Here is a 27331-nt window from a genome sequence, read left to right on the forward strand (position 1 = left end):
AACAATATGCATGACATGATTCCTACCCATTTAGTACTCGCATTGTCTTATGTAGCATTTCCTAAACATTGATTTACACATTTGTATGGGTAACTGACCATGTGTACTATGTGTGTGCAACATAAAGCATGCTGTGAAGCCATACATTGGGATTATGGAGAGATGAGGGTACCGATGGAGGACGGTATCGATGGAATCAGTGCAGGAGATGGTCATGGCTCTTTCAATTTAGGGGGAGGCCCTTTGAACTCATGAATGCTCCTGCCACCTTCCCGAGGTTGGTAAACAGGATCCTGGTTGAGATGGAGTCCTTCAGTGCCATATACATGGATGACATACCGGTCTACAGGAGCAGATAAGAGGACCACCTGTTCCATCTCCAGGAGGTACTGGAAGCTCTTCAACAGGCAGGCCTGACTATCAAGGCCAGCAAGTGCCAGGTAGGGCAGGATTCTGTGGTGTACTTGGGACACCTCATAGGCAGGGTGCCAACAAAGATTGTCGCACCGGGTGTCACTAATGCAAAGGGCAGCCCTGGGTGTTTGTGTGGTTTGCCCCTAACACAGCACCAATCACCCATCCACAGCTCAATTTCCATGGTGCAAAGTCCCTTCGGTTACCTGTTTACCCACATCACTATGAATCATCCAAACTTAGGTCCTAATTTATAAATTGGCGGGTGGCCCGTCATTCCTCCATGGAGGCAAAGTAAATTACTGTGTCCCCCTGGTGGAGGGATCGGCTGCCACATTTATAAATGACCGCCAAGGAGGCGGTTATTTATAATGCATTGTCAGGAACTGCCATCACGGCGGTCCCTACCAATGCGTTTTGCTGTTTGGTGCAGGGCTGCGTCAGCATGACACAGTCTTGTACCAAAGTTTTCTTTATTTTTTTCAAAAAGAAAATCCCGAAACAGGATTTTAATTTTGAAAATAAAAATGTTATGCTCTCCTCACCATGGGAGTCATCTCCAACGGCTAGTGGAGCATTCTAAGCATTTTATTGTCCTTCACTTCCAGGGTTTGCCTGGCGGTTACAGACAGTAAAAAAAAAATGGCTATATGTCCACCTATTCTGATTGGTTTAGCGGACATATAGCCATTTCCCCGATGGCCCTTTATTCCGTTGGGCCACGACACAGGTTTGGCTAAGATGGTAATGGAGTAGTCACCACCGTAACCAAACAAACCTATGGTCTGCCCGCATCTAAATTGGGGGGGGGGCAGATCATTATGTTGTTGGTAATGATCCATCACCATCGTCTCACTGCTAACATAGAAATCAGCCCCTAAGTTTGTTATCGTTCATTTAAATGGCCTGAACGGGTGAAGAAGTGAAATAGTAGTGAACTGTAACCCAGACACTGACCATAATTTGAATTGGAACCATCTGTAAAATAAAAATAAATTATCTTTGAAAAGCATATTTGATACTGCAGGTATCTCAAAAACCTATATATTATAACTCACAAAGCTATAATATTAAAAACAGGCTTCTTAAATGCATAAGTCAAATGCACCTGATGGCACACTGAGGTGGTGTGTGCATTTTTAATTAGACCCACGCCCTTCCACCATCGTATCAAGCTGGTTCTAGCTTATTATCCAACATCACTGTGCATTCTGGAACTTTTCGTTTTGTGTTTAGCTTTTAAACATGGGATCAGAAATCCTTGTTTGCCCAGTGCTTTTGGATAAAAAGCCAAGAATGACTGAAGGTGTCACATGTGACATGTTGCCAGTTGGCAGCTGTGCGCACTTATCCTTTAATACTGCATCACCCGTTTCGTCACATAGGCTTACCCTGTTGCTGTGGTATTCTTCCTGTTAGGGTGAGAGGTGCTTGAGCAGCTGCTGCCCCTACTGTACCTCTCTTGTGAAGGTGGCTGTTATTGCTGCTTGTTTTCCATGGTGCGTCACTCTTCTGAGAGATGTTTGCAGTACTCCTGTTGACGGCGCTGTATCAGTTGTATGAGTGAGACCACTACAGCTGCTGATCATATTTTTCATGATTAGTGCAACAGAAGCTTACACAGTTGTTGCCCATGCTGGACTTGTTTTGCTCGGGAGGTTTGCACTGGTGCTCACTGTAACGCCCTGATGTGAGAGTAACTTGAATGTTGATGTGCATCCTGCCCCTTTTCTGTGCGAGGAACGTTTGCAGTGCCATTGCTTTTGGTGTGCCTGTTCTTTGTGTGAAGGAAGCTTGCACAGCAGCTGCCTCTGCTATGCCTCTTTTGTATCAGAGAAGCTTGCAGTGCAGCTCTGTTTGCTATTCCTCTTCTAAGTGAAGACAACTTACACCGGTTCTGCCTGTGCATAACCTATAAAAGGAAATCTTAATCTCCTTTACAATGCTGCTACCTGTGTAGTACCTTGTGTGGGTGTGTGAGTGAAGTTCCACTGCTGCTTCCTATGAACAGCATCTTGTGAGTGTGAGAAACTTGAACTGCTCCTGTCGGTGCTGTACCTGTTGTGTAAGTGAGAATCTTGCTCTATTGCTGCTTTGGCTATTGCAGTCTATTGCAAGTACTGAAAGGAATCCCATGCACCTAGGCGAAGGGTCATAAATAACCAGTGAGGAGAAACATGTGACACAACTGAGGGTGAAGGAGTTAGTACTCTGAATGATGGTGGAGAAAGACTAAGAAAATAAAAGTTAAAAAGAAGGTAGAGGCAAGCAAAAGAATAGCGAAGGAAAAGGAACAATGAAATGGAAGCAAAGGGAGAGACAATGAATGGTGAATAAAAGTGAGAGGTAGAGGACAGAAAGAGACTGGAAAACACCTCTAAGGGAGAGAACGGAAAGAATGGGGATAATACATAAGAAAGAAAGCAGATGATAGATAAAGGAACATCAAAATGGATCTAAGCAAGAAGGTAAAAAAGAAATGGAAGAAGGGAAAGGAAAATGAATGGTGAGGAAAATACATATAGAAAGGAACTGAGATATACATTGCAAAGTGGTAAAGAGTATAGACTGGATGGGCATGCATGTTACAGGAGGAGTAAAGTTTTCAAATGCGAAGGAGAGGTGACACAAGTGCAATATATGGAATTATAATGGGGGAGGAGTAAGGGAGGCAGCAGAAAGTTGAGGGAGCTGAAAGGAGAATTTGGAATGATAAAAGTAAGACAAAAACGAGAAGTAAGTAGGTGCATGGGAATGAGCGAGGTAGGAGTGAAGAAAACAAGTCTGATAGGAGTTTGAAAATGAGAGAGAGAGGTGTAAAGGTGGAGGTAATTGGAAAACTGGGGATGCAGAGAAAAGAAGATTAGAAGCTGGGATGGTGACGTTGGAACTAGGTGATGATAGTGAGAGAAGAAGAGGAATAAAGTGGAAAGTGAGAAATGAACTGAAGAGAGATATTTAGTGGTCAAAGGTAAGATCAAATGTAATAGGGAGAGTGGGTGGTATAGATATTCGAGAATGTGAGTTGTGCAGGTTGAAGATAAATGTGAGTAGAGAAGGGAGAATGAGCGTTAGGGTGGCAGTCAAACTGGGAGCGATAGAAATGAACATGAAATAGAGAATGGGAGTTTCAGAGTTGAAGGTAAGCAGCTAATATTGCAGTAGTGAGAAACCTAAGGTGCAAAGACACCCAAGAGAAATAGAAGAGAGAGAAAAATTGTCAGAACAAGAAGGGGAGGTGTGAGGGAACAGGGCAGTGGTAGGAGAACGAGGGGCATACATTTGTGTTCGTAGAGAAACACAAAGAAATAGATAAAACCGGAACACAGAACTGGAGTTAAGAGACCTGGGAGAGAGAGGGAAAAAAGGATGGAGTAGCGAGGAAAGTGGGAACGAGAGAAATTAGAATGACAAAGGTAAAGAACAGCAGTGCTAGTGAGGGGGTGGGAGCTTAAATATGGATGAAAAGGGTAGCAGTGCTGGAAGAATGAGAGACTGGGTGAGTTTGTCGAAGCAGAAAATGTAATGAAAGAGTAAGCGCTAAGATGAGAGGCTGACTGGGAAAGATTGATCGAGAGGTGAGAGAAAATAAGAACTAGTAACAAGGTCTATTGGTGCATTACAAATGGAAGTTTCAGTAACACAAATGCACCACTTTTGTTCACGACTGTCTTTGATATTCTCGTAGCCCTATGACTTTGCCCTGGGATCCCTTCATGTCACCAAGCATTTCCCCTTTTGGAGGCCCAATAGCCCCATTTTGTAAACCAATAACACCCAAAAAACATTCTTTGATATGCTTTAATGACTGAGTGCAGAACTTGTTGTTGTCCTTGAAGCTATTTGTATCACTGAAAACCTTGCTGCTAGATTTGGGCCAGGCTGCAAGGGTGAGGTGCTTTAAAATGGCGGGTGGTATCCTGAATAAAGGGGGCCCCCCTCGTACTACACTGCAAGGGTGGCCCTAAGGTTTTGTTGCGCCACTGATTTTTATTTGACGTAGATTGGAGCTGATTTTGGCTTCCAGTCCGCCTGTGGCAGAGGTCCATGGGCTGACACAACAGCACCTCATCACATGTGCCCATTTGAGTCTGACTTTGACTAGTACCAGTAAATGTCTTCTCTTTGGAACTTCATTCAGGCTTAAATATTGTTTCATTTTCTTTTGAGTATAGCTAAAGAAATATTAAGCAAGAGTCCTTTTGTCCGGGGTTCCAAAACAGAGCCAGGAATCGCACACATTCGTGCGTGTGCTTTTCCTTTTGTGCCCCGCTATTGGCCTTTGCGTACGTGTTTTTTCCAAAGAGAGCACGCAATAGGCCAAAGGCGGGCGCATTGCTCCGCCCCTGGCCTATTGGTGTCTATTACGCGCAGCAAAGGCCATGTGGTTTCAATTATCGTGCCCAGACATGGGTGCGATAATTGAAAACATATGGCTCACTGTGGCGTGCGTGCGCACCACTCTCGGGCGTGTTTTTTTTTGTGCCATAGCGATCGCTTTCGCTGCCGCTTGTTAGTACTGGGTGCCGGGCTGGTCACATTCCCTGCTTGTTTACCCTAGGATTTTATGTTTTGCTGACATGCTTACCTTTTATTTTACCAATGATGTTGGTCGAATAAAGATATTCGAATCAAAATCAACTCGGAACTGAAACAACAAGCACAGGACTTTCAGCACAATACTTGTCACTGCTCTCATACCTGGCCTGACTCAGCGAGGTCACAACAATCTCTTGCCCTTAGACTACTCTGATGTCATTAGTTGAGCAAAATCGGCTGGCGGCCATGTTTTTCACAAATGCTATTTATATAATATTATTGTTTCTGAATTAATCGTGATGTCATGGCATTTACTAGATTATACTTCTATCTTCTACTTTTTATTTATTCGAGGTTACATGGTCACTCTCACTGTTTTCACCAGTCTGATAGTGAACCTTTAAAAAAGTACATTAACAGCGAGTGGCGCCAAAGTTGTGCATGTTCACGCTCAATAGATGAATTACATGGCTTTCATCAAAAGCCAAAGCACCGAGAGAGGAGCAAGTAAACCCTCTCAAGGATTACTTTAATTGTTCACAGGTGGTATTTTATCACAGGGTTGGACTGAATTCAGTCATGTAAAGTACTTTCCACTGATTATATTTTTAAGGGAAATTGAGTTAACGATGTCATTATTGTGATCGAGCATTGCGCCTTACTATCTCTATGCCTACGTGTTCTTGAATGATTTAATTGGATATTTTATGTCCATAGATTCAAATCACAGATGACTGTCTTTTGGCGCTTTCTGGAACTTGCATTTGATTTATTACATGTGAACCAAAATAACAATTCTCTCCTCCTTATTCACCTAAGTACAGAACGGCTTGTTCCTTAATGTTGGTCTTCGTCTTTTATCAATCTTTCCACCTTCACTCAATGCACTTATTGTTTGGTAAAAGTGTTTTTTCCTCATTGCTTCACTGCTACACAAATCACAAAAATGTTCAACTGTTTTCTTCTTAAGCCTTAACAAATATGATTACTCCGTTGCCTCTCACAGCAGAAATGAGATTTGCCTTTTAGTCTTAGACAGGCTCGCAGACCCAAGGGCTCCGCCCTGCTGGCAGTCTAGGATCTGCCGGCCATTGTCAGTCGCCTTCCTGCAGTGCACTTAGACTGTGGAGATAAGATCCGCAAGCTGCAGGGCCAGTTTATTGAGAGGTGTTAGGCAATAGGCAAATTGCGACTAATATTGTTACCTGGGTTGTTACACTGTATATTTTGTGGCAGCTGCAGGAAGAGGACAGTTCAGAAACAGCATGTTCTGTTGTGGCTCACAATACACCGGAGGACTCAGAAGAACCTCTTCAGTCTGTTCTGAGTTTTTGTTCTTCTTCTTCCTCTTACCACCATTCCACACAGTTTACCGAATAGGGGGAAGATTTAGTAGTATGAAAAAGAGAACATTTCCACAAAGATGCCAGGAACGAGGTCTTAGACAAGATTTCCTGAAACCAAGCACTATTTTTTTAGGTGGAGGCAATGCAATAGGTCTCGCATTTGCGAGAGTTTAAGCTATTTTTATTGCAAATGACATTGCCTTTTATTTATGTTTTGGTTTTTGAAACATAAATAAAAGCCATTGTCATTTACAATGCCAAAAGGTCAAACTCGCGTAAATGCGAGACCTATTGCATTGCAAATGCTTGTTACTTTTGTGCATCTACACGTGGACTCTCATTGCATTTTACCAGGTTTCTAATGTTCACAATGTGTCCATCCGGACCTCTATGCATGAACACGACTGAGGCAATGTATGTCGAAGGCAGTGTTTATTCACAGAAAAACCCAATGCATTTCGGGCTAAAGTCACCCTTCGTCAGGGGTCACTAAAATCACAATAAAACAGTAATCAGTTACAATCACAAAATCGACCATCTTACACTCTACATCATCCCATATTACTATGTGCTCTCTTGTCATTACCATTTTCCGTTGCGCTATATTTTAATGTTGCTTCTACTGTAGAGAGTTTAAATGGGATCCCTCCTTTCATTTTGCAAAACGATATTTTCATTTTCTTTAACACATTGTTTCATCTATTTCTTACAAAAACAATCATCTTTGCCTTCTTAATACCATCATTCCTCGCTCGCATTACCCTTACTCTCTTCTTTTCCTTCCCCCCACTTACTCCTCCCCTTTTTCCAACCCAATCCTACCCGCCATGTTCTGCACGAAAACCACTTTCACCCACAGACTCTCCCACTGGCTGCCTGTTTTAATGCGTGGAACTCCACATATTCAAACGTTTGAGCAATGTCCTTACATCGCCCGCTTTTGTTCTAACCGTCAACTAGCTGTCAACATCACCGATATATCCAAATATATAACCCCGAAACCGGTCCTAGGATGCTTGTTTCCAGTCCAGGGAGGACCTGGCTTGGCAGTTCGGGCTGGACAGTTCCCATTAGGCACAGGGTCAAGGCTGATTTGCATATGGCTGGGTTCAAACTGGAATGGCATGGTGAGCAAAAAACGATGGATTTAGGCCCAGATCTCTGTACTGGGGTGAATGTATGACATTGTTCTGCATTCTGCCCATCAACTTTTGTTTTTGCATCCTTGTGTATCGTGGGCTTGCACCCTCGCGCACCCACTAGGCTTCCAGAGTCTTGTGATTGAAGGTGATGAACTAAAACAAGGGTCCATTGTGATTACACTATTACAGTGTTAGGAAAAGCTCCATACTGCTCTATCACTACATTTTCAATGATCCCGTGCCAGCTATTTTAAATGTGAGCACCAGTGGCCCTGGGGACAGTGGCTGCCCAGGGAGATGGAGACAAGTATAGGCTTGAGCTGAAAGTATGTGTCCCCATGGCAGGGAGACGGATTTAGATTTCAAAAAGAAAAAATACACAGCTAGGTTCATGCAACCAGGGAGACAAGCTAATTCATTATCACAAATATACTTTCTGAAATAGAAACATGCCTACCGCCTGCAGTTCTGTCTGAGACTGTGTGTTCTATGACTAGGCTTAAACAGACATAGAGAAGTGCTGCCGCCCTGAACCTACCGTGTGCACTTCTCAGGGGCAACAGAGCAGGGAGGGCAAACATCCCGGCTACCACAGCAGCCACAGGCATGACCTCGATGCTTACCCGTGTGTGTGATAGCACCACAAAGGCTGTGGGGACCCACCAAACCTTTCATGCATGTTTGTGAAAACACACCTCTCTCATCTTTCCCTCAGCTCTTGTGCAGTGGCGGCTGCAAGGGGATGGAGGCGGAGGAGGGTGGGGGGCAGGGATGGAAGAAAAACAGAAGAAAGAAGAAAAAAGAAAAGACAACTTACTTGGTCGCCGTCTGCCACCTCTCTTCCATCCTTCCTATGTTCCTGGCTCCTGTCAGAACCCAGGCTTTCCCGGATCAAACATTACGCTGTTGTCACCAGCATGACAGCAGCATCGTGATTGGTTTGAGCGCCTATTTGGCCGCTCAGGCAGTGCCTGGGAGCCTAGGACAAGTGCGCATGACGGTTTGGACGGCACAAGACAGCTGGCCAACCCGCCATGCGCACTTAGAAAGTGCCCATCACTCGTTCTACCTCTGACGAGAGCCCAGCCCCGCCCGCCCTAACCTGGTTTCATACTAAAAATAAAATGATAATAACGTTATTTCATTTTGTCTTTGCACTGCTCAGCGGGAAGTGAGGCGACGCTCCCCCGCTTTAGCGGAAGAGCCACGGCTGCTCTTGTGGTGGTGACCCCGCTCAGCTCTTGCTCCATCCACCACGTAGGCGCCTCGACTATTGCTTACTGCACTGCCTTTCATACAGTGAGGGAAGCTAAGGCGTGGCCTTTCGAGCCAGGTCCCCTGACCTCTTCAGTGCGTGTATGGGAGAAGGAAAGTGTGGCAAAGCACATTTATATTTCATAGTCACTGGCCATGGATTAGTGCAGTCCTAAGATACACATTTAATAGGTTGTAAATGAAAGGGGCTATATGATGGCTGCCCTACCCTGATAACTTCACTCTCTGAACTTGAAATGCGTTTGCTGAGACACCCGCCTAAACTGAGAGCGGGAGGGATAAACCAAAACGTTTACTAGCGGTGCTATCAAGAGGCCCAGCAGCCTTGTCCTCATTGACACATTAGACCCCATTGGCCTGAGCCCAGGACCCTGCAAGGTGCTCATTTATATCCAGTGTAATGACCCACCAAATGAGCGTAGAACAATTTCAGTCCTAGTTCTCTGATCGAGGCTCTGTGAACCCTGGAAATTCAGGTCACAAGAGAAATGCCAGGTCATATGTTAGATCTTAGCAGAATTGTAATGTATTGTAGTTGCATTTACATGATGCTTCATACCCCAGACGGGGTGCAGAAGCCCTTTTGCGGATGAGTTCCTTGATACTTGGGAGGCTGTGCTTGGTTGGAAGGGTTTGGGTTTGAGCGTGGTGTTTGTGGAAGTGTTTTGGTGCTGTGAGTGATGATTAGACCTGAACTCTTATTGTGTTTTATGGTGTCACACATGGAGGTGCAGAGGAGCTAAATAGAATGAGAGACCTAAAATACATGTTTTGGTGCTGTGAGTGATTGACTGTAGTTGCTCATGTACTGTCGCTGTGCATTTGTGTGGAATGGAGCAAAGGAAAGAGAGCAGTAGATGCAATTGTGCTCACCATCCTTGAGGGAGATTTGGTTCCGGTTGCATGAACGATATCATCCAGCATCCTGTGTTGTCCATATCCTTTTTGTTATAGTGAATGGCTCCTTTGCTTGGCAGTTGTGATCTGCTAAATGATTCATTATCAGTTGGGGAATGTGTCTGGTTAGGTCTTGAGTGTCTTGCTGACTTCCTGGTGGTCTTGGATGTTTCTTATCCTGGCCATAAGGGAGTTTCATATTTTTGCTGCTTGTCCAGACAAGCAGGTTCTGCAATTATCTTTGCAGTTTTACCTGAATGAAGGATGAGCTCATGCCATAGAGGGCCCTTGTGCGAAGTAGATTGCCTTGACAGTGGAGCGTCCATGCCCTCATAGATAGTGAAGCCCTTGGACTGCTCGTGTGATGTGGTCACATAGGCGCAGGTATAGAAACTGTCTTGTGGTGGTGATCTATCACCGTTTTATGCTTTACATGACATTTACATGAATCTGCACTATATGTGCATACATATAAAGCGTAATTTTCTTGTTAAGTTAGCCATAGTTAAAATAGGCCTCAGCTCGATTAACTCATGCTAAACTGAAATGTTCTGTTTTTGATGGGCATTTTTCATTGCTCTTGTTTCAGAAGCCGAGCTGCAATAGTTCACGTTAATTTGAATGTTACATATTGTTTTGTTGCTGTGGGCCACTGGTAGCAGGAATGGACGTTGAATCCTAATCGAATGCAAATTGATGGTCAGATGTTGAACATGAATGCAATCCATATGCAAAATATGCAAATGCGTAGACGTCCAAATGCTGCTATGGCCCAACTCTTGTTAACGCAGCAAAATATGAGTGATCCGAGGTTTAATGGAAATCCACACGTCAGAGCTAAGCAAAACACCTTTACCAGCCCTTACGTTTTCCTACAGTACCGGTCTTCCAAAGTTTTGGAGATCCAGGTTCTGATCGATCACAAGGACGGTGCCTGAGAGGGGAGGAAGAATGCATTCTTGGCGCAGTCTTTGAGGTAGACCAGAGTTGACTAAACGTGGATGGAGAGGTGAATGCCAGTCCATGTTCTTTTTTGATCGACACTGGAGCTTCCTGCTCTACTGTTAGAACTTTAGGGGTTGCAGTCCTTCCCCTCTAAGGAAAACAAGCCAAGTTGTAGGCATTTCTAATAAGCAGATTAGTAATCATATTTCCCCCAAAGCCCCTTCTAAGATAGGTCCCTTTGAAGAGGACAATCAGTTTGTGATTTAATCCATTCAGATTATTAGGGAGGCGATATACACTGCAAGCTCAACCATGTGATCTATTGTACAACTGAATGTTTTGAGTTTCAGACACATGATGAGGATGTAGACTTTAATCTGAGCACACAAAAGTCAGTTGTTGGATTTTTTCAGTTTTTGACAAGGGAGAATTTACCCCCTGACTGTCAGGACTTCGCGAAGGAAGAAGTCTGGGTTTTTCTGGCAAAGACATTGGCCTGATTAAAGATGGTGAACCTGTAAGAATACCCATTAAAGCAAAATGCAGAGTATCCTCGATGGCCAGAATAAAACCTCATCTAGAGGTGGTAGCTGAAAGTACGCCAGTATTTGAATCCATGTTGGAGCATGGCATCTTAAAGGAGCTACTACAGAGTCCCTGCAATTCACCTACAATAGGTTGCAGAAGCTGAATAAAAAGTGGATAATTGTACAGGATCTTAAAAGTCAATAATATTGTAGCCCATGTTGTCCTCTGGTACCAAATCCTGCTGTGATATTTTTCCAAATACCCTGCGATGCTGAATGGTTCCCAGTCTTCCACCTGTGACATGCATTCTTTTCCATTCCTTTGCACTTCTTCTTTGCATTCTGAATCAAAAATAAAGTTCTTACAGGGGTATACAGAAAGCCCCTTGGTTTTTAATTAGATACTGAAAATGACGCTGGAGACCTTGCGTTGCCATACAATTCAGACGTAGTTCAATATATCAATGACATACTGGTGGTGTCGACAGCATAACATGCATGCAGACAAAACACCATTGCCCTTTTGAACCATTTGGGCGAGAATGGACAGAAAGTGTCCCCCGCCAAATTGCAGAACTGCCAGAAGGACGTTCTGTATCTGGGATACCATATAGAGAAAGGAACCAAGAATGTGTCTCAAGAGAGAATCCCTACCATTCTGGGAATGAACCCTCCCACAATGCAAAGAGAAGTCCTTATATTCCTGGGAATAGTAGGCTACTGTCGTAAGTGGATTCACAACTATTTCCTAGTGGCAGTTACTCTATCGAGGCTTACACACAAAGATATGTCTGATCCACAACCTATCAACATAGATATGACAGCTTTCCTCAAACTGAAAGAAGGTCTATCGAGCTCCTACTCATGGAATGCCAGATTATGACAAAGAGTTGATTTTATATTGCTGTAAATACAATGGGGGCTCACTGTCTGTTTTAACACGGACCCACAGAAATCCTAAATGTTGTGTTGCTAAGTTTTCCACCAATCTTGATCTGGTAGCCTCAGATTTTGCTGGGTTGCCAAAAGTCAGCCGCTGTTGGTGTCCACATTCAGTAATGTGAGCGCATAGTCATTGGGTACCCCCTTATGGTTATGGTTCCTCATTCTATTGCAATCTTACTTCCCTGCTTGCGAACACAACAAATGAAACATTGGAGGCTGACCAGGTACAAGCAGTTCATTCTTGTAGCAGATCACATTACTTTATGGAGTTCTAAATGCTTAAACCCTGGCACACTGTTGACTTTTCCTGTTACTGACAACAATGATAATGAGGATGACCATGACTATCTGGACATTGCAGAGTTGGGTACCAAGGCAAAACCTGACATTCAAGACTTCCCTTTGGAAAAGCCCGATTGTATGTTGTTTGTGGAAGGCTCTTGTCTAAGAGATGCACAATGAGTTTTGAAAGCAGCCCATGCTGTCTGCACCTTAGGTGTAATTGAAGCCTCCCATCTGTGCAATGTAACCTCCACCCAGGTCGCTGAACTGATCACTGTTACTACACTGATAGCCAATATAGGCCTTGCATGGTCCATGATTTTGGAAATTTGTGGTCTCAGAGGTGTTCCATGACCTCCTCAGGCTCCACTATATGAAACAATTATGTCATGGACCTTTTAGAGGCTTTACACTTACCCGCTAAAACAGCAGTTGTGAAACGTGCAGTACACAGGAGTGGATATGATTTTGTGACTGCTGGCAACCGCTATGTAGACGAGATGGCCAGATACTGCTCTCTTGAGTCTTTCCCATTGAACAGATACTGCTCTCTTGAGTCTTTTCCACTGAACAGAGGTCACTCTTGAATGACTCTGAAAGAGATGTTGCTACAAGCCTTTTGTAGACTGTTGCTGATATGTGAGAAGGGATCAAGAGCTTGAAGGTGGAAGTCACAGAAAGTGAAAAGGACAGGAGTGTCAGAGGATGGTGAATGAAGAATCAGGATGAGATTTTGGTGTCCACAGATGGGAGACCAGTTTTACCAAATGCTACGTTGTTTGCAATGGTTAGGCATTTTCATGGACCAGCTGATACAGGGAGAGACACATGGGTGGGCTTGTATATGCCACACTAGTTTAATCCCTGTTTCTGTTTCATTGCTGGCAAATGTGTATCTCTGATGTGTCACCTGCCAGCAGTTAAAGGCAGGCAGGAGGACCATGGTGACGATGAGTCATAAAGTAAGATCAGGTGGTCCTTTCCGTTGCATGCAACTTAATTTTGTCCAGATGCCGTATGCAATGGGCTCTGCTACATCTTAGTAGTAGTGTGCATCTTTTCTCCCTGGGTAGAGGTGTACCCGAGGAATGACAGTCTCAGTGAGACGAAGCTGTTATCGAGGGAGTTGATCCCTCATTTCAGCTTACTCATTTCTCTGGAGTCAGATTGTGGGACTCACTTCAAGTATGAGGTTATGGGACCTCTGTGTGTAGCCCTGCAGGTGAATCTGAGGTTCCATTGTAGTTGCAGGCCTGAGGCATCTGGTGTTGTCAAACTGATCAATTGGATGCGAAAGTCCCAACTTGCCAAGTTGTGTGCTTCCACGTCCCTCAAGTGGCCTGATGCTCTTCCCTTGGTGTTAATGATATAAGGACAGGACTGCTCCCCCACAAGATCCTCATGAGGAGAGCAATGAGACATCTGGTCAAGCCTCTGATTATGCTTTTGAGTTTTGCAGATGATATGGTTCTCGACTACTGCAACGGACTGGCTGATGTGATGCGTTCTGCCTCTCATCGGGTCAAAGCAGCGACTTCCCTTTCGAGCTAAGTACAGTGCCACAAATTAAGTCCAGGAAATAGGGTCCTGGAGAAGAAGTACCTCAAGAAAAGCTGCTTTGAATCCCACGGGTGTGGCTCCTTTCATGTCATCATTGTGATGAACATTGCTGTAAAGTGTGGTGGCCTACCAAACTGGGTACATACCTCCCACACCCAAGGAGTGAAACATGCTGGTGAAGACGTGGTGACTTAACCACTAATTTCCAGAGAAGAGGGTGCCAAAGTGTCTCAGAATAAATCAGAGACAAGTGCTGAGCCTGTGGTGAATGAGCCCAGAGTAGGTAGAGTGAACCAAGCAGAAGGAAATGTGAATGATAACTCTTAGTTTGAAGGGCCAAGGAGTACACCTAGAGAGAGCTGAGAAGAGAAAGGTGGCCAAGGAAGGGTGAAAGACTGAGAGCTGTTGTGCCAGAGGAACACATCCCGGAAACAGTCAATGAGGAAAAAGACAAGTGATCAAAGTGAAAGTGATAATGAACAGCCAGTAATCAGGAGAGAAACACAGGTGCCTAGGAGAAGGTACTCAGCTCCTAAATGGACATACTTCGCTTAGAGTGAGCATGACTCGTGAACACATGAAATTAAAGATGAACAAATAGTGCTTGAAAAACCTCCATGGATGGGGCTACTACAGTCAAGATTGACTGAGTTTTGATTTTCACTGACTCAATCCAAGTGAGCTGTTCAGAACTTTACTGAAACTTAGGAAACTTCTTAGGGCCCAGGCTCCATCAGACGAGTAGGGTTATCATTTTTTAGATATTGGTATAGAGTTACGGATAACTTCCGAAGATAATTGAACATATATACACTCTTCTCTGAACTAGTCAATGTTTTGTTGCTATGCACAAGCTGGTTATCCTTATGGTTGCTCTATTACTGGGCTTAAATTCTTCTGTTTCCACTATAGCTAAGCCTAATTCAACTCACCTAGATCAACAGCGTTGACTTAATATGAAGATTTTACATAAAGTTGGTGCTGAGGGAATCATTCTCCTAATGTCTTATTTAGGCTGTTGCAGGAATATGCTTAAGTCCTGCATACTCATGACTTATATTTGCATTTATTTCCTAGCTTGAGTCTGTTTGTGTAGCCTTGTCAAGGCATGCCAAGGGTGGTGGTAGACAGTAGTTTCTGTAGGAAGCCTTGCAGTAGAGGTGTGCACATGTGCTGCCTGTCAAACATGTGTCTTCGTTGTAGTATCCAAACCTAGAACTAGGGATATGATTAAGAAATTGGTCGGGGAGGTTCAGGAGCAATATTAGAAAATATTTTTCACTAAAAGGATGGTGAAACAAGACATTCCAGGAAAGAAGGTTTCAAAAGAAAATGGGTGTGATGATACTAGAAGAACAAGTGTTGCACATAATGAACCATAAGACTTTAAAAATGTGATTGAAAATTGCAGAAAGCTTGCATGTAAAATAGCATGTCCTTATCCATAACCGATTAACATATTGCTAGGCTAGCTATCACTGTAATGGGCTGGACCACTGGAACTAGGTGATTCTGCGGTCACAGCGTATTTTGCTTAGTTACGGATTTGCTGCACTTACCACATAAATCACCAGCTGCTGCATAATTTCAGAGTCCAACAAAATCTATTGATAGTAGCTCAAACAGATCAAAAGTTACAAAAAAAGTAAAAAGTGTGGTATCAAACAGTGGCAGACTCTTTTCAAAGTGAACTGACACTTTCAAGTAATGATTGCTTCGTCAGTCTTTATACTGGTATTTATGAGGTGGGACCTTGGTCTAGACAGTTTTACTGTGTGGCAAAATTACAAAATAGCAGACTAATACTGCCACAGAATGTGCTGTAATATGCCACATTATTTTCCTTTTCTTGCTGCATGATTTAGTCAAACCATATTTTCCTCCTTTCTCACATAATTCCTGTGGGCTTGGTACTATGAAATTAGCATCACTCAACAACTAATACCAAGTATAGATTTCAGGAGAGAGCTGAAAAGAACAGAATCCACTCATTTCATGTGGCGTCGAGGGCAACCTTTTAGCAGAAGTGATCTACATTAAAACAGATGCACTGGTGTTGTAGGTTATGGAGAAAGATCCTAGAATATAATTCCCCCAGCCCCTGCCCCCTCACACCACCACCCCTGTATTCAGAAGAAAGGATTCCTATCACCTGTACTTCCCTCTAAAGGGAGGTTGAAGACATATTTCTTTATTGATGAATGGGGGTGATCTCTTCAGATCCACTGACCCTAATTTCAGTCTTCTTTAAGAAAACACATCAATGACCCATTCTGGATTTAACAAACCTGAACACTTTGATTTAAGTCATGCTGAAGCTAGTCAACCTAAACTGCATAGATCCTCCACAGCCTTCCCATAATTTCCATCTTCTTCCCTGCCTGAAATTTCAAGTGTTCCTTTGTTGGAAATGGGGTCTCCTCTGCATCCCTCACTTATTCGATCTCCCCTAAACATTCGCCTCTCTCTCTTGACTTCTTTAGTCTCCCTGAACACTATACATTTGTTCTATTGTTCTTGGCTCTTTTTCTGACTCCATACTTCTCCTTTGGCTTTTGCCAGTACCTCTACCCTTTCCTCCAGACATTTTATGTCTGTGCTTCTATCTGTCCACGATGCTCCTCTCTGTTCCTGCTTTCTCTTAAGGGTTGCAGCAGACATGGAGAAAAGACGTATCTAACCCTAAACTCTATATTTACATTTCCTTCGTCTGCAAGCATCTAATTTATTTAAGTTTTGGAATTGTAGGAAGTTTTTCACTTTTTCGAATAAAATGTTATATGAATATAGGATTTAATAAAGGTGATGATGCTGGCTTTTTTGGCAAATCCCAATTTGTGATTTTGAGACAGCTAATTCTGGTCACTTCCGTTTTAACAAATCGAAATGTTTTCAGCTGCCATCTTCTCTCACCTATCTCTCAACTAACATCAAGTTGATTAGTTACATAACATCACAAAAACGTGTTGAGGCGTGTACTAATTTTCTTTTTGTATCATTTTATTGTTTATCTTTTGTGCATTATCAGATGACAAGGTACCCAGTTCCATCAACATATCAAATATTTGGTCCAAATGTCCTTAATTACTTTCCATATTGAGTTTGTGACGGAGGTTTGTATTAGTCAACAGTCACGGCCCATCTTTGTCCAGTTCACACCATGCCATCCTAGGGCTATGTTCAGGTTTGGGGGACCTTTTACGTGTTTCCCCCAACGCCAAGCAGGAAACCCATCTTTCTATATTATTCCTGTTTATACATGATGAGTCGTATGCTCTGGAAACAGTTGCTCATGTTAAGTGCTCGGTCTTGTGCCGAGTGTCTTGTTATAAATTATTCATTTTTACCTCCATCCTCTCACATAAAGCTAGCACTTCATCATTCTTACCAATCACGGCTCGTACATCCTTTGGGAGAGCTTTTCGAACTTAATGTTGCTGATTGGAACACCCGAGGCCCTATTACGTATAGAGAGCTGTTACGATGTATCTAGTTTGCCATGTTAATGCCATGTTATTACACCAGGGCAAGTTACCATAGATATGACCTATAGTTGGTACATTCCCGGACCACCCCCACTGTATATGGTTTGCCCCATGTCCCTGAAGGGGACATTAGAATGTTGGTGACAGGGAGCATTGATGGAGAGAGGAGTGAGGAATAAAGGACTGAAAACTTACCTTCGCGTTGGTTTCACCTCATAACACTGGCGACGATCTGCGTGAGGGGGCAGATGTACCTCACTCCTCCCCTTCTGCATTACTCAATCAGTTGTTCGTGTGGTGTCGCATCTGGTTGGCAATGCCGCCTTATCATTCACAGAACTGAGACGGCGTACTTTCTGAGGACTTATCTACACTCGGTTCATATCGGTGGTGGCGTGTGAAGAAGTTCAAGCTCTGGAAGCAGTGATTCTGCCTGGAAAAGCGTGTGGAGAAGTTCAAGCTCCGGAAGCGGTGATTCTGCCTGGAAAACTTCTATTCACGTATGGGCTGGCAGTCTTCTGGTCACCGAGGAATCGTGATCTACTGTGGGGTGCCTGGTCTTGTCATCCGGTCATCTACCTGTCGGGAGTGCCCTGGTGCCGGGAGGGTCCTGATTGTGTGGCGCAAATCGTCTCGTCAGGACGTGTGGGAGACTATCCGAGTCCCGTTGCTGGCAGTGAGGTTCGGGGCAGTTGTCTCGACAGAACTGTGTTCTTGTTTCCTGGCAGTGTGCGCAGAAGCAGCCTGGGGACACTTCCTCCGTCAAGCGGCGTTGCCGAGTTACCTCAAGAAGCGTCCTAACGACGTTTGCCTGTGAGTCTGGAGGCTGTCCTGGGTCCTAACGCCGGTAAGGTGGTTCGTCTATTTTCGGAGGCACGCACTCCATGGCGTGCCTGAGGCATCCTTCGGTGACACGCACACCACATTACACCTCTTGTCAGTAAAGGCAGTGTGATTATTTCGGAGACACACACTCCTGTGGGTGTCTAACTAAATCTTCGGTGACGCGCACACCACAGTACACGTCCCTTCTTGCTTTGGTGTAAACTTTATTCTGAAGGGGCAACATTTCTAGGGGTGATTTTAAGAAGTATATCACCAACAAGAGAACTGGGGCAGTGCGTTTACCTTGTTTGTGGAACTTCTGTATTTCTGCGTGGCAGCATTTCGGTGACACGCACACCTCTGATTTTCCTGACAACTCTCAAACAGTCGCTATTCATCTTTGAGGAGGAATTTGGAATTTTCTTGGGGCGTGCTTTTGACCGGTGGCACGCACACCTCCAGCGGTGATACTCTACTATGAGCCATCGGTGAAGTGCAGCTCATAGTTCTGGTGTTCCCGCTATATAGTGACGCTACAGCAAGCTCATATGTTCAGCCATTCTCATACTTAGTGTTCCCACTGTCACTATATTGGGATTATATTGTATGCCAGTTTGCCTAATGTGCATATGCAATTAGGGCTGTTCCTGCTTAGTAATCAGTGGGGTGGCTTTTAGGCATTATTCTTTAAAGCCTTTCGTCTGGTTCTGTTGTATCCACTTAAACAGTCTTGTTTCTCTCACGATGGCAGCCGCAAGCATGCTACAACCGACACCATTCTTGAATGAGATGGGGGAACCAACTATTCCATTGGAAGATTGGGAGAAGGTATTTGAATCTTACCTAGTGGCAATAGGAGGGGAAAAATTCAGCGCTTTCAGGAAACAGCATATTTTACTACATAATTTGGGGTCAAATGGTAGGAAAACTTTTGAATCACTACCGGAGCCTGAGGGAGAGGAAGAAGATGACGATGCATATGACACAACGTTAACTAAATTGCGGAATCATTTTGGGGACAAAATAAACATAGTCTTGGAGAGACACAAATTTTTCAGTCGTACACAGGGCAAGCAGGAAAATGTTTCCACGTACGTTGCGGTTCTCAGAGGTTTGAGCAGACTGCGCCTTCAATGATCTCAATGATTCACTGATCAGAGATCAGTTAGTACGCTGTACTAACAGCAAAGAAATACAAAGGAAGCTATTGGAGAAACTACCGGATCTCATAGAAGCTATTAAAATTGCTAAATCGATCGAGCATACAGCGATCTGTATGAAAGAAATAAATTCGACGGAGTCCAATGGGCAGGTTTCAGAGATAATTAATACGGAGGAAGAAACTGAAGTCTACAAAATCAAACATGATTCGGCAAAGAAGAATGAAAGTTGGCGTGGCCAGACGGCGAGCTCAGAGAATGGAAAATTCAAGTGCTACCGGTGTGGAAGCAACAACCATCTGGCAAATGATCTCAACTGCCAGGCAAGGCATGCTTGGTGCAGGAAGTGCAATAAGAAAGGGCATCTTGCGAGAGTTTGTGGGTGCTTCCCGAAGACATCGGGGGGAAGCCAAGTCACCACGACGCCTACACAAGTAAATAAAATAGTACTACAAGTGAATGAGAATGGGGTTCAAGAGCACCAGAGCTACCCGGTATGCGAGGTGACTCTTGATGGGAAAAGTGTGAAGATGTTCGCCGATTCGTGCTCGCCTTTCACACTAGTGAACTTCGCAGATTTTGAAGCCGTTCTACAGAAAGGACAGGACAAGCTGGATGAAGCTGATATAGCTCCTAGCGGCTATAATAGAGATCCCATACCCATGAAGGGGATGTTTAAGTCGCTCATTTCCTTCAAAGGCAGACGAACGGTAGGTAAAGTTTACGTGGTAGAGAACGGGTCGAACCTACTGGGGTGGCAGCATCAAAGGGAACTATGGATCAAATTGGACCTGAATAACCCAGAACAAGTGATGATAATAGATCCCTCAGGTCTGAGTGGGAACATTGCTGGTGAGTTTCCAGAGGTGTTTTCTGAGAACTTAGGATTGCTTAGGAACTTCCAGCACAAAATTCAGCTGAAAAAGAATGCTAAACCAGTGATCCACAAAACTAGACCCATTCCACATCTTATGTGGGAACCGTTGAGGAAGGAACTAGATAGGTTAGAAAAACTTAACATCATTCAGCCGGTGGATTGCTCTGAATGGATTGCCCCGATCGTGATCGCAAAAAAAGGTCATAGTCAGGACATTCGGGTGTGCATTGACCTTTGTGATCTAAACAATAGCATACTAGTGGAAAAACATCCATTACCACGCATCCACGAGATGTTAAGCACCATGGGAAAGGCAAGTTACTTCAGTGTCCTGGATCTCTCCATGGCATACCACCAGGTGGAGCTACATCCTGACTCCAAAAAGCTCACTGCATTCACCACACCCATGGGCACCTTCATGTTTTGCCGCATGCCGTTTGGATTGGCCTCTGCGGCAGGGGTCTTTCAAAGAATTATGCAGCATATCTTGAAAGGGGTACCGAAAACGCTTTGTTTCCAAGATGACGTGCTGATATATGGTGCGAATATGGAAGAGCATGACAATGTATTAAGACAAGTTCTATCTAGATTCAGAAATGCAGGGCTAACACTAAAAAGAGAGAAGTGTCAGTTTGGGGTGGAATCGGTGGAGTACTTAGGACATTGTATTTCAAAGGAAGGGTTCAAACCCAAACACTGCCTAGTGGAAGCGGTAAGAGACGCACCTGCACCTACAAACAAAGACGAGCTAAAGTCATTTTTAGGGTTGGCCGAGTATATGGCAAAGTATGTAGACCACTTCTCGGATCTAACGGCCAACCTGAGGGACCTCACAAAAAATAACACGCAATTTAGGTGGGCAGAAGAACATGAAACATAATTTTCAAAAGTGAAAGAAGGCATTCTGTCTGCTCCATTTTTGTGCAACTTCGAGCACAACCGCAAGACTTTCCTCACAACGGATGCTAGTGGGAAAGGGTTGGGTGCAACGCTTTCGCAAATCATTGAGGGCAAGGAGAGGATTGTCGCATTTGCGTCAAGGTCACTTACCAAAGCGGAAAAGAACTATTCTGTGGTGGAAAGAGAAGCATTGGCTTGTTTTTGGGGTGTGAAACATTTCAGATTCTTTCTGTGGGGCATCCAATTTTGCTTGCGTACTGATCATAAACCCTTGATTTTCATGTTTAATCCCAAGAATAGTCCATGTAACACTCCCCGCATAGCGAAGTGGTTGCTAGGCTTGGAAGGGTTCTGCTTCACACTCAAATATGTGCCGGGGGTTCAAAATGTGGCAGCTGACTTCTTGTCTAGAAGTCCCATTAACAAAGAGGAACAATTTGAAACGCATGAATACCCAGTTTTCCAGCTCAATTTAGACACCATCACCACGCAAGAGTGGCTAGAAGGCATGAACTCTGATACCAACATGACGCAAATCATTAATTACACTATACAAGGTTGGCCCGAATCTTCAGATCAGATTAGTGCAGAGTTAAAAGCGTTCTGGGAGATACGGGTGGAGCTTAGTGTGGATCAAGGCATCCTGTTCAGAAACGAAAAAATAGTTCCGCCAGAGCCCATGAGGGGTAAGATAATCGATCTTGTACATGAGGGCCACTTGGGCAGAAGCTTGACGAAAGCAAGGTTACGAGAGAGGTATTGGTTCCCCAAGATGGACTCCTTAGTAGAGGCAAAGGTGAGGAGTTGTACCACATGCTCCAACAGTGACAAGTCTAGGGTAACCAGGAAGCCACCTTTGTCACCCATAGCTGTACCGGACAAACCGTGGGAGAAGGTTGCGTTAGACATCATTGGTCCCCTCAACTTGAAGGGGGTGGGGAAACCATTTGCACTGGTTCTAATTGATTTCCACTCCCACTGGACGGTGGTCAAAATGGTCCATCAGATAACGACCATATCGGTAATTCAATTTCTGAAGGACACATTTGCACAGGAGGGCATACCGTCCTCAATAGTGACAGATAATGGGGTCCAATTCACATCCCATACCATGACAGAGTTCTTGAGTAAACTTAATATCACACACTTAAGAACAGCATTGTACTGTCCCAGGGCAAATGGATTGGTGGAGAGAATGAACCGCAGGGTTAAAGGGTGCATACAGTTAGCGGTGGTAAACAGGATACCCACTGAACAGGTGTTACTGCTGCAGATCAGAGCTTATAAATTCTCCCTACTTCCACGAACGGAGTAATTTCACAGTCATGCGCACATACACTCATCATACACTGGTGGGGCCCATTACACCAACATTCATTCTATTACTCTATCCACACTGAATATCAGAGAGAATTCCTAAATCAATCTGCACCTAATTGGAGGTCAATGCAACCAAATTTAATTGTCTTGAGTCTTGATATAAACGATTAAACACATTTGAGATCTCAATAACATGACAAGGAAATAACCACCTGACACTGTAATTCAAACAGAAATTATTTTATCTAAATTAGTTTAAATGAAAAGTCATTCAATTTGCAAGATCATTATTCTCATATTTACCTATTCTGGCTAAATGTCGTACTCTAAGTCAGGACAGGTCTCTCAGTAAAGAATCAAAGTCTCTCGAGTCGCCGTCCTCTCAGTCAGCATCGATCCTCTTGAGCATAAGTTCAGGAAGAAGTGGCCTTAGACCCTCTCTAGTCTAGTAATATTTATACTAAAATGTACATACTAAAAGTTACAAACAAGCTCTAAAACGTCCGTTGAGCAGGAAAGGATGTTAGCTTGCAACATTAGAAAAATCTCCGCTCTCGGATATCTCAAAAATAAAAACACGGAAATAGGAAGTCAAAATCTAGTTTGCAACATCCATGGATGCTCTTCTCCGAAATTGTATCACTCGCAGTGAAGCCACCGTTAGTTTATCAAAAATGTTCATTTGTGACAAATGTTCTCCACCAAGGATATTTGGCGACCATCCCGGAGTTGTCGTCTTTTTCATAATTTTTAGCTCAGACAGAGGCCGAGGTTACATTCAGCGAGGCCTCTCTTCATATTTCATCTACTCAAATGCAGGCTGTAGATGTCGGCCATTTTCTCAACAGGCCAAAATGGACAACTTAATTAAAAAGAAACACAAAACAACGTTACTACATTGTATTGATTATACAGTGTTAATTCCCACTAATACCCTTATGTGTATGTATTTATCTAGCCATTTGCGACATAAAGAAGCATTAAAGCATATTAATTTAAAGCGCAAACACATAACAAATGTCACATAAGCTACACTTATTTAATTAATTTGCTCACCACCTTAGTTCACTTATTAATTTAGCCATGCAATTGCATTCCCACGTATAGTTCTTTCATTAGTAAGGTTGGTTAATAAAAAACTCGACAAACCTTAGTACTTACTAATTAATCATTAGTAATTTTAATTATGACATATAAAAATATACACTGAAGTTTGAGTTTAAATAGAAAACCCTGCTCCAGCATTACAGGAAATGTTGTGGGCGTATAACACCACTCCCAATTCGGTCACGGGAGTTTCTCCTTTTTCAGCGCTGAGAGGGAGGAAACCAGGTACCAAATTCTTCCCGTATTGGTTAGGAGGGGGATCCCATGTAACAAGGGACAAACACGCTTTCAGGGAAAAAGTTGATGCACATCAAGGCAAATATAAAGCCCAGTATGACAACAAACACGGGACCAAAGCTCCCCAGTGGAAAGTGGGAGACTGGGTATGTGTTAGGGTGCCGAGGAGGTGCGAAGGTGAAACCAAATTTACAGGACCTATGCGCATCAAGGATGTAAGAAACAACACAGCCATACTAGATAATAACCAAATGTGGAGCATGGACAGGTTAGTGAAACCACAAAGCACACACAACCAACCTAATGTCCAAGCAGAAGTGCAACATAACCTTGACATCGAGGGGTTACCTGTCACACGTAGATCATGCAGGGCTCCAGGGTGGCACAAAGACTTTATTAAGTACAAGTAGGAAAATGTAACCGTTATGTATTGTTTAATTTTGTTCATTCACGTTAAGGGGGAAGATGTGTTACGATGTATCTAGTTTGCCATGTTAACGCCATATTATTACACCAGGGCAAGTTACCATAGATATGACCTATAGTTGGTACATTCCCGGACCACCCCCACTGTATATGGTTTGCCCCATGTCCCTGAAGGGGACATTAGAATGTTGGTGACAGGGAGCATTGATGGAGAGAGGAGTGAGGAATAAAGGACTGAAAACTTACCTTCGCGTTGGTTTCACCTCATAACAAGAGCACTGTACAAGGTTTGCGTTATGGCGCACTTTCAAACCAGTACCCCGGGTGCGAACAGGGACAGTGCACCCTATTAGGTTGAATGCGCTGCCCTCAGGACAGCCGCGAACTTGTGCTGCCCTTGGGGGAGCGCATTCAAGTGAAATATGGAGTGGCTGCTTCAAAGCCTCTCTGGGTTTCACTGTGCAGGCACCAACCCGCCTGCACTTTAAAGAGGGGAGAGAGATCCCCTTGCAGGCGGGTGCAGTGAGTGAGTGTACCCGACTGCAATGGGATGTCTGGTGGATCCATAGGACCCCCTTGACACCCTCCAGAGGTCTGCCATCAGGGGGTGCACTGAGAGTGCGCCACCTTTTTGTACTGCACTGTAAGTGCACCTCCTAACAGCTTCTTGCGGCACGGGCGCAGAGGTAAAGAGATGTCCTCATTTGCATGGGGCAACGCCCCCATGCAAATGAGCGAACGCCCTCTTGAGATATCGCTGGTGCAACATGTGCGCCAGCGCTATCTGCGTTACAGAAGAGGCCGCCCAATCGTCTGCAGCTCCTTCTGTTATACCACAGTGCCCCGGGGGCGCACAAAGAGGGTGCAAACGCTTATTGCGCTCGGGGGCAATTCTGTAATACGGGCCCAGGACTGGTTGAATGTCGCCCAATTGCTGTGTGGCACATTGATGGCTTGCAGTTTGAGTGAATGTAGAACCACACACAGGAAAGGTAATGGTGTGGAAGAGAAAGAAAGCCACATTATGGAAAACGTGTGCCTGTCAATTTCCACTTAAAGATCACTTCTGTGTCAGCAGTTAAGTCTGGGGATTTTCCAGCTTGCCTCACCGAGTCGGCTCTCCGTGGCTCACTGGCAGTGTTAGTTTATTGATAGCCCCTTGATTGCATTCTCTTTCCTTCACGATAAGGTCGTTTCTCGGAAGTCATTATGGGCCTCCAGATTTGCAGCTGTAATCGAAGGAAACAAAAGCAGAGCTCGGTTTGCACACCTCTGTTTGGGCCGAAACCCATTTATAAACGATTATGAAAGAGCCCAGTGCAGATAAGGAGCGGGCTGGGAACAGCTGTGTCGTTTACATTGAGTAGGGAGTGCCACAAGGAAGTTTAGCTTGGTTTAAATATTTCCCCACAAGGGCACTGGAAATAGGCTGGGAATTTGCAAAATTTCAACTGTGCGCCCCATGGCCACGCTTCATCCACTGCACACATCCCCTTTCACCCTCTTTTTCTCCAGCCCAAACTCCTTTAGTGAAGGAAACTGTTAATAACAACTGTAAATAAATAAATACTGTAAGAATAAATATAATACAACATATAAATATTGATGCATTATTTCCTATTTTGGTTTTTAGGTCTGTGTTTTAAAAATATGCAGAGAGGGCTTTTTCCCGCCATCCTTTAGCCAGTGGTTTTTCTTTGGAGGCTTTTGTCATATCTTGGCCTTAGTCCAGTGTAGCACTCATTTCTCGCCTAATGCCTTTGGCTGTATTCTTCCACCTACAATCCAGGGTTTGCATTGAACTGCATTAGGGACTATTTTACAGCTATTGTCTTCTCTCGCCTCTGTTTCTAGCTGTCTTCTGTGTGCATTGCTTTACTGTGCTAACTCTACGTCCATTAGCACATTCAACCCCGACCTATTGGCTTTGTAATTCTTATTAATCTATATTTCCTATCCTACACTTCAGATTTGTAGGTTTCTCGTATATATTGTATGCACTGGAATTTGTATTGTGTAAGTCTAGCTAAAAAGCAACATAACTTTGTTCATAACAACAGGCAGTAACAATACACTTCAGAGCATTTTCCATATACTCTAGCAGTGTTTGTTCCAAGCAGGCAACCTCATAGCTTCCATTGTTCAGATGGGGCAATGTCACTAGGGACCAGATGTTAGGAACCCACCGCACCTCAATTATGGATAGATTTTGCGACGCAACAGTTGTGGTGGGGCATATTGTCTGTGCTTGCATTAGGGTCCATGGAATCCCTGCTGGGCTGTCACAAGCAGGGCTCTTGCCTACGATCCTGCTGTCTCGAGCCCTGTGGTACGAAATTTTTGATTTCTTCATCTTCTGGGCAGTTCAGATAAAAAAAATGCATAAAGGTAACTGAGAAGCCAGATGAGAAATTGTTTATGATAGCTGGAATCCACTGTCACACATTAACCAACTTGAGTGTGCCTTCTCCCTATCTTGGTGGAGGATGCAGAAAAAAGCCAAACCATCAAAACCTACATCATTTTTGTATGATTTTACTTCAGGTTCGCTGGTGACTGAATATTTCTTTACCTTTTTCAGCAGCTTTTTGCTCCATCATTGGTGCATCCCCAATGGTGGTGTCGATGCGAAGGGGTTGAAGCCAGTCATTGAAACTCCCTCACTAAAAAGGTCTAGACCTGCTTCATCTACCCCGAGGCATCATAGTAGCCACTGTCCTATTGTGGGCCTCTGTCATTAGTAAAGTCCTGTAAAAAGTGGTTACGCGTCAACTTCAGGATCATCTGATTGGAAGCAGCAGAGTAGATGAAAACTGGTTGGAGACTCGCCCCCAACTCCACATGGTATGGGGTATTATTTTTAGCTTATGAAACGCTGCGGAATGTAGGGAATGCTGTCCACATTAAAACTGTTGGATGTATCAGATTTTAGGTAGAGGATAAATATTCATGTTGGGACCCTTTCGGGACCCCCTTGACTTTTTCATGCGGGAGATCTGCAACTACCACCTGACCGATGACAGAGAGGGGCTCCTCCTCATAGAGGATAGCATTACTGAAGGGGAGGTCAGGGCAGCCATAACTCACTTACCTGCAAGAATGACACCGGGACTAGATAGACT

At 44.0% G+C, this 27331-nt stretch overlaps 1 protein-coding gene across 2 annotated transcripts in view; it reads left to right on the plus strand.

Moving 5' to 3' along the window:
- Window positions 1-27331, plus strand: part of LOC146867615 (prominin-1-A-like) — a 496515-nt gene that overhangs the window by 80781 nt on the left and 388403 nt on the right. The window lies entirely within an intron of this gene.

The sequence above is a fragment of the Triturus cristatus genome, chromosome 1_2, assembly GCF_964204655.1.
Source record: "Triturus cristatus chromosome 1_2, aTriCri1.1, whole genome shotgun sequence".
Lineage (NCBI taxonomy): Eukaryota > Metazoa > Chordata > Amphibia > Caudata > Salamandridae > Triturus > Triturus cristatus.